Here is a 7,852-nt window from a genome sequence, read left to right as displayed (position 1 = left end):
GAGTTAGGACCCGTAAGACATGGATACATTTCTAATCCAGACTGAGAGAACAACCGAGGGAGCTGCTGGAGGCAAAGATGATGTCTTTGTCAGAAGTTGCAAGTTAGCGCGATCGCCACCAACGAAGAAAGGTAGCCCTCCGGAATCGAGGGCGCAACCCAAGAAGGGAAGCCAGCCGAAATCGGGAGCACAGCCCATAAATGGAAGCCCCACGAAAACGGGAGCAATACCTAAAAAATGTCCAACACTCCAGTTAGACCACAGGTGGCTGCCGCTGCTAGCTCTGCCAAGAAGTTGGCAACAGCGGTAGAAAAGAGTCGCCTGAGGATGTGGTGAATCCTCTAGTGGCGGAAGTCGGGCTTCCTCCAGCCAGTTGCAAGCTGGAGGAAACAAAAAGGTTAGTGGATGACTTGTGCTGGTTAAAATTGAAAAGCTAGCGAGTAATCCAACAAAAATAATCACAGTAATGTTCCGATTTTGTCAACTCCCGTTTTTATCTATCCCCGATTTTGTCTACCCCCGATTTTTATCAGCTTTTTATTGTCAGCCTATACATTATGCTTAACTTTTGTGCTTTTAAACATGATTTATAATACTTTTCTGCCTGCTTGAAACTATTCTGATTCCCTGGGGAGAGTTTTTGTATAAAATGATATCTTCTTGCGAGTTATTCGGGGTCAAAATTAGGGTATTTTTATAGTAAAAGATCTATAGTGCCTAAACAAACAAAGATAGAGGTATACTATATTCAGCAATGTGTATTTTTACTATTTATACAACTTTCTAAAACAGGAAAAAGTCATACAACTACAAAAACAGCTAAAATACAAAAATTGATTTGCCGCATTTTTCATTTATGAGAAATAGGATTTTTCTGGATTGTTTGCTGAAGAGATAGAAGGTTACTGTCTTCAGCAAAATTTCTTGTAATAATATGCTGTAAAACTTTGCAGAACACATCAATGTGTTATATTGAAACTGAAGAAAAATAATTTTTTTATTTCCCTTTTACTAATCAAAATTTAAATTCTACCACACGATAGAACTTTTAATTTTAAGAAACTCTTCCAAAGGTTCCATAAACCTAAAACCAAATTTTCCCGCTCAAAGCTAATGCGCACCAAAAAAATTTCTGGACCAGTGTGCTGTGCACGGTTCATTAAGCTTTCGGTTGACCAATTGAGGGTTAAAGTTTAATTTTTAGTAGAAGTCTTCGATATTGCAAGGTCTTAGTCTTGAATTTGGAAAAAAATTTCGAAAAATTTCGAAATGTCATTCCAAACGGATTTTTTGATGTCTAATCCTATTGAAAAGTTTTTGCCAAAAACTGTGGGGTGACTTAAAGGGAAATGCATCGCTGTACGGAACTTTAAACGCGTGGTACGTGTATCTCAGAATCTAGTGGTCCGATTTAGCTGAAAATTTTTTCCAGCATGTAAAAATGAACTATTTAAATTGTTACGTAGCCTTTTTTTGATATCTCAATTTTTCAATATTTTAAGAGCTCTCAATTGGCGGTTTTTGATGAAAAAACAACTTTCTTTTGGAAAACTTGCCGCCATTGTGGTAATTTTTCGAATTTTCAAAAACCGCTGCGTAACAATTCAGGTATTGACCTAATACTTCAAAATCATCCATGAAATTTATTCTCCGATGCTCCGTTGGTTCTCGGCACGTACCGCCAGCAAGGAACTGTTTTCTAAAGAGCATCCACGCATCCAGCTGCCACCAGTATAATAGTTACTATATCGTTATCCACAAAATACAAAATAAATCTTGAAATATACCTTAACCAAACACCAGAATGTCACAACACCGAATTTTTTTTACGAAAACCCATTATTTTTCGACCTTTCAGAGTAGGGTCCCCTTTAATAGAAAAACTACAAGGTATACAACCCTAAGGGTTATACGAATGTGTGACGTAGGCAGGGATGGTTCGATCACTTTGACTCAATTTTGATTCATTTGACAGTACCGTCTAAGCCGAGCCAAATATGATAATGTTATGTATGGGACATTTGTAGAACTAGTTCTAAACTACAATTTTTCAAAACAAAGTTTTGCAGGATTGTTCATTTAGTCACTAATAAGATACTAGCATTGTAGCGCCGTAACTACAAAAGATACAGCAAAACTTTATTCAGCAAAATTATAGATAATAACCTGTTCTACAAATGTACCGTACATAACTTTGTTATATTTGGCCCCGTTAAGACGGTACTGTCAAATGAATCAAAATTGAGTCAAAGTGATCGAACCATCCCTGGACATAGGACTATATCAGATCATTAGATCAAAGACTAACGTAAACTGCATTTCTGGCATATGTACGTTTATAAGAATCTGTGAGTCCAATTATTTAAGTGAATATTTAAAAGAGAAGAGCGAAATATTCAGATTCCATTCTTAATTGGATGCATGCATGGTGGATTTGAAAATACGTGGAATGGGTTCATACGCCTTCAACTTCACAACGCCTGCAACTATTGAGACATAGAAATTTCTTTTAAAAATCACACAAGTGATAAGCATGAGCATAATAAAGGTTGAAATAGTAATGAATGACCAGCCCACAGATTATTGTATTAAATATGATTATGCGTAGCTTGACATGTTTTAATAATCTTACTTGAACTCGCTTGTGGCCTCTAAAGGGGCCTTTGGTTACAAATAACATTAAAACCAAAGCACGTTCATCGCAAATATGACGTGGCATTCGAATGTCCTTTCCTTTTGATATGAACGACAACAGGCATGTAAGTTAGCGGCGTCGACTCACTGTCTTTTGCTCCAAGAAGGTTTTACTAGTTTACTTTCACAGCTTACCGCTTGTTACATAGCAGAAAATATGGCACACACGCAAAAATTTCTGTTTTATTTGTATGAGAATCCTTATCCTCCTACCTCAAACCATCATAAAATAAATTTATGCCTCCAACAGCCCCCACATGCCAAATTTGGTTCCATTTGGTTAATTAGTTCTCGAGTTATGTCGAAATTTGTGTTTCATTTGTACAGGAGCCCCCCCCCCCCCCCTCTGTTAAAAGACGGATGGATCTCAGTACACCATAAACAAAATCCTGCTTTCTGAAGCCCCTACAAGCCAAATTTGGTTCCTTTTGCTTTCTCAAGTTATGAGGAAATTTGTATATCATTTGTATGGGAGCCCCCCTTCCTAAAATCCTGTCTTCTAAAACTCCCACATGCCAAATTTGGTTCCATTTGCTTGATTAGTTCTCGAGTTTGGAGGAAATTTGTGTCTCATTTGTATAGGAGCTCTCCCTCTAACACCCTTCATAAAATTGCTCTGTTGCCCCCTTCATAAAATTGCTGATCATTTTATCTATCCAACGACACATAAATTGTTCAGTTTCGTTCAGTAGTTTAGTAGCTATTAGCATTTGAAATCTTTCATTGAAACGTTACACTTCAATTTTCGTTATCACAAAGTGCTACCCAGTCCCAGTATAGTAAACAAAGACGTAGTTCTACGTCAAAACTTAATTAATTGCCTAACATTTAGCATAAGCAATTATTGTGATCATGAATATTGGTTTTTGGTATACTGATTTGGTATACTTTTTTGTAAAATTATATTTTAGTTACCTACTAGAAATTTGTTGAAGTTTTCATTTTCGACCATAATTTCACCCTAACCAAAAAGTACGTCGAAATCATTTGGAAATTCGATATGAAACTTATATTTCACCCGATTTGTTAAATAAACATTATGTTTTCAAAAAAAGGAATTTTCCGACAGGCAGCTTGGCAACGTATGGAATGAAATTTTCCCCCCAAGAGCGAGAGATATATTTATAAGGAGAGAGAGGAAAGCCAGTCATCATTCGGAACCACTTGAGCGGCGGCATACGTACACTGTACACCACCGTTCCGTTGAGTTCGGCATTCTATTTTATCCACCACGTCGTCGGTCGCCCTCGCGTGGTCCTTCGCGTATCGGCACCCGCAGTTCAAACATTATCCAAAACCCACCACAGTACCTTGTCACACCGTATCGGTTCGGGACGCGCCGTTTAGTTACGACCAAGATCTCGCATGAACCGGACGGACGGTTGGATAAGGCGTGTAGAAAGCGAAAAACAAAATTTCCTATTTTACCAATTGTTGCTATTGCTCACACAGGCATTCTTGTTCTACTGCCGTTTTAAGTGTTATTCGGGCGATGACTGGCCGTGTGCTACTTTCTAGAAATTTCTGCGAAATTAAGACACCAACCAACGGCAGCAAACAAAGGTTTACAGTCTTCGTCATTGCTGTTGCGAATGCCGCCCCCGCCGTCAAGAACCCGTCGGTCGTCAAAAGTTATCCGTTTTCATTCCGCCGAAGTCGCGTTGTTTTAACCGTGTGAACCCCGGGCGAAAATTTAAACCGGCACCGATTGACTTTACAGAGTGTTCTAATTGTTATTTTAGTTCTGTAAGAGCGCGTAGTGGCAGTTACGATTTTTCCTTCGATGCGAACGGAATCAGCGAAAGTAAATCACATTGCGATTCCGCGAAGGCAGAAGAAGTATAGCGGAGAGATCGGCGAAGTAGAACTTTCCGCAGCTAAGCTAAAGGTGTTCTAGTTCGATTAGTTCTGTTCGAGGGAAAGCTCGCTCGCGAAGACTTGCTCGGTATCCAGATATATGTAGAGAGGCGTGCACTGATTACAAAGGGACTAGAGTGGGTGAAACATGCGGCGGCGCTCAGTGAATAATGCAATTGTCTGGCGCGATAGTTGCTTCTTGTGTGTCTTTGGAGTGGCCCTTGCTGTACGGAAAGGTTATAATTAACACTGACGAGCTGCGGTGAGGCACAAGCGCGTGTAGCGAATCCATGTTGTACGGTACGGTGTGGATGATCGTTAAGAAAGGGAAGCACGGTAGAAGGGGCCGGTCATATTATCGCTGTAGTGTTCAATCGGCTGCAATTGATTGATTAATCGAGTGTTTGATAAAGAAAGAATTGTGAGCAGAAAACGAGTGAATAAATGCTTAGTAATGGTTTCGCGGGCCAGGAAATGAGTAAATGCTCAGAAGATCTAATTCGACCATAGATCACTCGATCGTAGGTTTGCGCTCTGTGTTTAGGTCTGTGAATAGTTGATCTTTGCACTGTTGAGAGAGCAAGATTGCGATTTGGATGTAAATAGAAATAAATTTTGGTGCTTTTGACCCCGATTTACCTAGCCCATGGCAATACTGTCGATGAGCCAGCGAAAAGTGAAATATAAATGTTATCTTCGCCAATGTCTGTCAACGCAACGGAAGACACCCTACCGGCGGGTATGAACAACAAATCACTCAACGAAGCTGCCCGAGTTGTGCTGGTCTACTACGTAGGCATTCCATGACCGGCAGAGACCTCGCCAGCGGCTTTCATGATAACTAAAATACTTCTTCGGTGTCGGTTGGACCGGTTTGCGAAAAACGACGGGATGCGGAATGTAAATAAATAAAATTTCACGATTCACCAGTGTCTTGAAATATAACAACGGGGCAGATTAAAGCAGCAAAACAAAACATAAAAATTCGACCGCCTCTCGAAACGTGAAGTGTTTAGAAGTGCGCAGAGATTTACAACCACCTTGTCGATGGCAGGGCAGGTGCGCTCCCGTGTTTAATAGTAGAATAAATATCGATCAGCTGTAATCGGCTGTCTTCTGTAGGTGCTTTGCTTAAGTTTGCTGCTCGACGCTTGTTTTACATTATTCCAAAAATAGTTACCGTAGTGGCGCTAATGGTTTGCGCAAATGTAGTGAAATATATTTATATATAGTTATAAGTCCTAAAGAAATACCGATTACCCAGAGTGCGTGTAGAAGCAATTAGCACAAAATTGATGGCTTCCAGCTTGCTGTTGTCGATGCTGTCGATATTGCGACTGCCGTTACGAGTGTACTGAGCGTTGGACCAACGAAATATCCCAAAAGGGAACCTGTGAAAAGACAGCGAAGTCGTCGGTTCGGTACCGGCGAAGTGGCTGCTGAAGGTGCTTCAAACCGGCCGTGGTGCTATTAGCATATTGAAAGGTAAAGGTCTTGTAATGGAATAATTAGAGAGCTCATTTTTTTACAGTCGTTGATTGATATTATAACCTGATAATGTAAGGACTTGAGTGACCTAGTCTGAGTTTCTGTTTTTATTTAAGTGAATTAAAATGACAAAAGTTTTTTTTATTTGAAATTGACTGACCTGACCTATCATTATTTATATGAGTTAGATGAAAAATTCACACAGAATTTAATCTCATTTCAGTTTACTTTATGTGAAGGGGGATAAAAATAAGGTGGATAATATGCTAATTGTGGTCGAGAAAATTAACGGTCTAATTCACAACCCCGCCATTTGGCGGGTTTGGGAGTAAATTCTTGTAAATATTTATAAATCCTTGATTACAATCCTGATCGCGTATGCGATTAACAACGACCTTTCAGAATTGAACCAAACCTTTTCGTGGGTGTATGTTTTCTATACATTTAGGTTGACCAGTACTTGAAAAAAGCAATTTTGTCGTTTTCATTAAAAATATTAAAAGAAAGTTGAGTTGATATCTTACAGTTAAACAGGATTATTTTGAAAATTTAGAGTAATTTCTATCGGAATTAGGCCATTGCAAATCATTTTTAAAGTTTTTGTCACCCTTTCCTTGGAAATTGGCTTGAAAAATCGGGGGGCAAAAAAATAATTTGTAGGACACGAGTTAATTTTTTTTTATAAAATCAATTGTCTGTGGACGCTATTGCCTAAAAACCTCGAAAAATGAGTGTACGATTTGAGTTAACACTTCTAGCACGAAATAGAAATGAGAATTAAAACAGTGGCATTTTCGAAAATTTAAAATCCGTTCATCAAAATTTTTCATCGTTCGAACTAAAAATCACAACAATGTTTACGAAGCTAACGCGCATGGATTTGTGTAGGATGGCATGGCAAATGTTATTCTGCAAACTTTCTGCAGGTCAGGCAAGTTTTCCTGGCTGTAGAATAACGACAATGCGTTGCGTGAGTTATTTTCATTTATGAATGACGGAAATTGAAACGATCAGTCGACATTTTCTTCTTCGTCGTACGAAAAAACGTAGGAAATTTAGCTGGTAGGACTTCTTTAATGATAAAAAGGATTTAAATAGAGCTGAGCTCACTTTGATTGATCGCGATTGATTGATTGACAACAAACTAAAATATTAGGGAATAACTAGTTTTGCATTGTGTGTCATAAAAATGCTGATATTTTTAATGATTTGTGTTGGATAGGACGGGAATAGGCAACTACGACGAAGCAGCAACATACCCTATTAAAAACAAGAATAGATTTGGTTTTCGCGCTAAAACTTTAAGTAAAAATGCCTTAAAATCCATTTTTTTTTTGCTCGATTAAAAAACTCTTTGTTTTTTTTCGCTCCCCCTTCAGTGGCCCAACACCGGAGGGACAAAAACTTTTCAAAATATTTGTAATGGCCTTATTAAAATTGTAAAAATTGTAAAAATACAGTAATGTTCCGATTTTGTCTACCCCCGATTTTATCAGCTTTTTATCTCGATTTTGTCAGCCTATAACTTTTGATTAACTTTTGTGCTTTTATAATACTTTTCAGCCTGCTTGAAAGTATTCTGATTCTCTGAGGAGAGTTTTTGAATAAAATGATGCCTTCTTGCGAGTAATTCGGGGTCAAAATTAGGGTATTTTTATAGTAAAAGTTCTATATTTCCTAAACAAGCAAAGATAGAGGTATACTACATTCAGCAATGTTGGGTATTTTTACTATTTGTACAACTTTGTGAAACATGAAAAAATCATACAACAACTACAAAAATAGCTAAAATAGAAAAACTCATTTTAACGAT

General features: G+C 38.3%; 1 protein-coding gene across 4 annotated transcripts in view; it reads left to right on the top strand.

The window, feature by feature from the left end:
- Window positions 1–3,890: 3,890 nt before the first annotated feature.
- LOC128738130 (potassium voltage-gated channel subfamily KQT member 1) overlaps window positions 3,891–7,852 on the top strand; it is a 371,495-nt gene continuing 367,533 nt past the window's right edge. For all 4 annotated transcript variants that reach the window (XM_053833006.1, XM_053833003.1, XM_053833004.1 and 1 more), the window contains exon 1: window positions 3,891–6,036. The gene's annotated coding sequence lies outside the window, so the exon portion shown is untranslated. The remainder of the gene's footprint in view (window positions 6,037–7,852) is intronic.

The sequence above is a fragment of the Sabethes cyaneus genome, chromosome 2 (assembly GCF_943734655.1).
Source record: "Sabethes cyaneus chromosome 2, idSabCyanKW18_F2, whole genome shotgun sequence".
Lineage (NCBI taxonomy): Eukaryota > Metazoa > Arthropoda > Insecta > Diptera > Culicidae > Sabethes > Sabethes cyaneus.
This window is presented reverse-complemented; position numbering and strand designations above follow the sequence as displayed.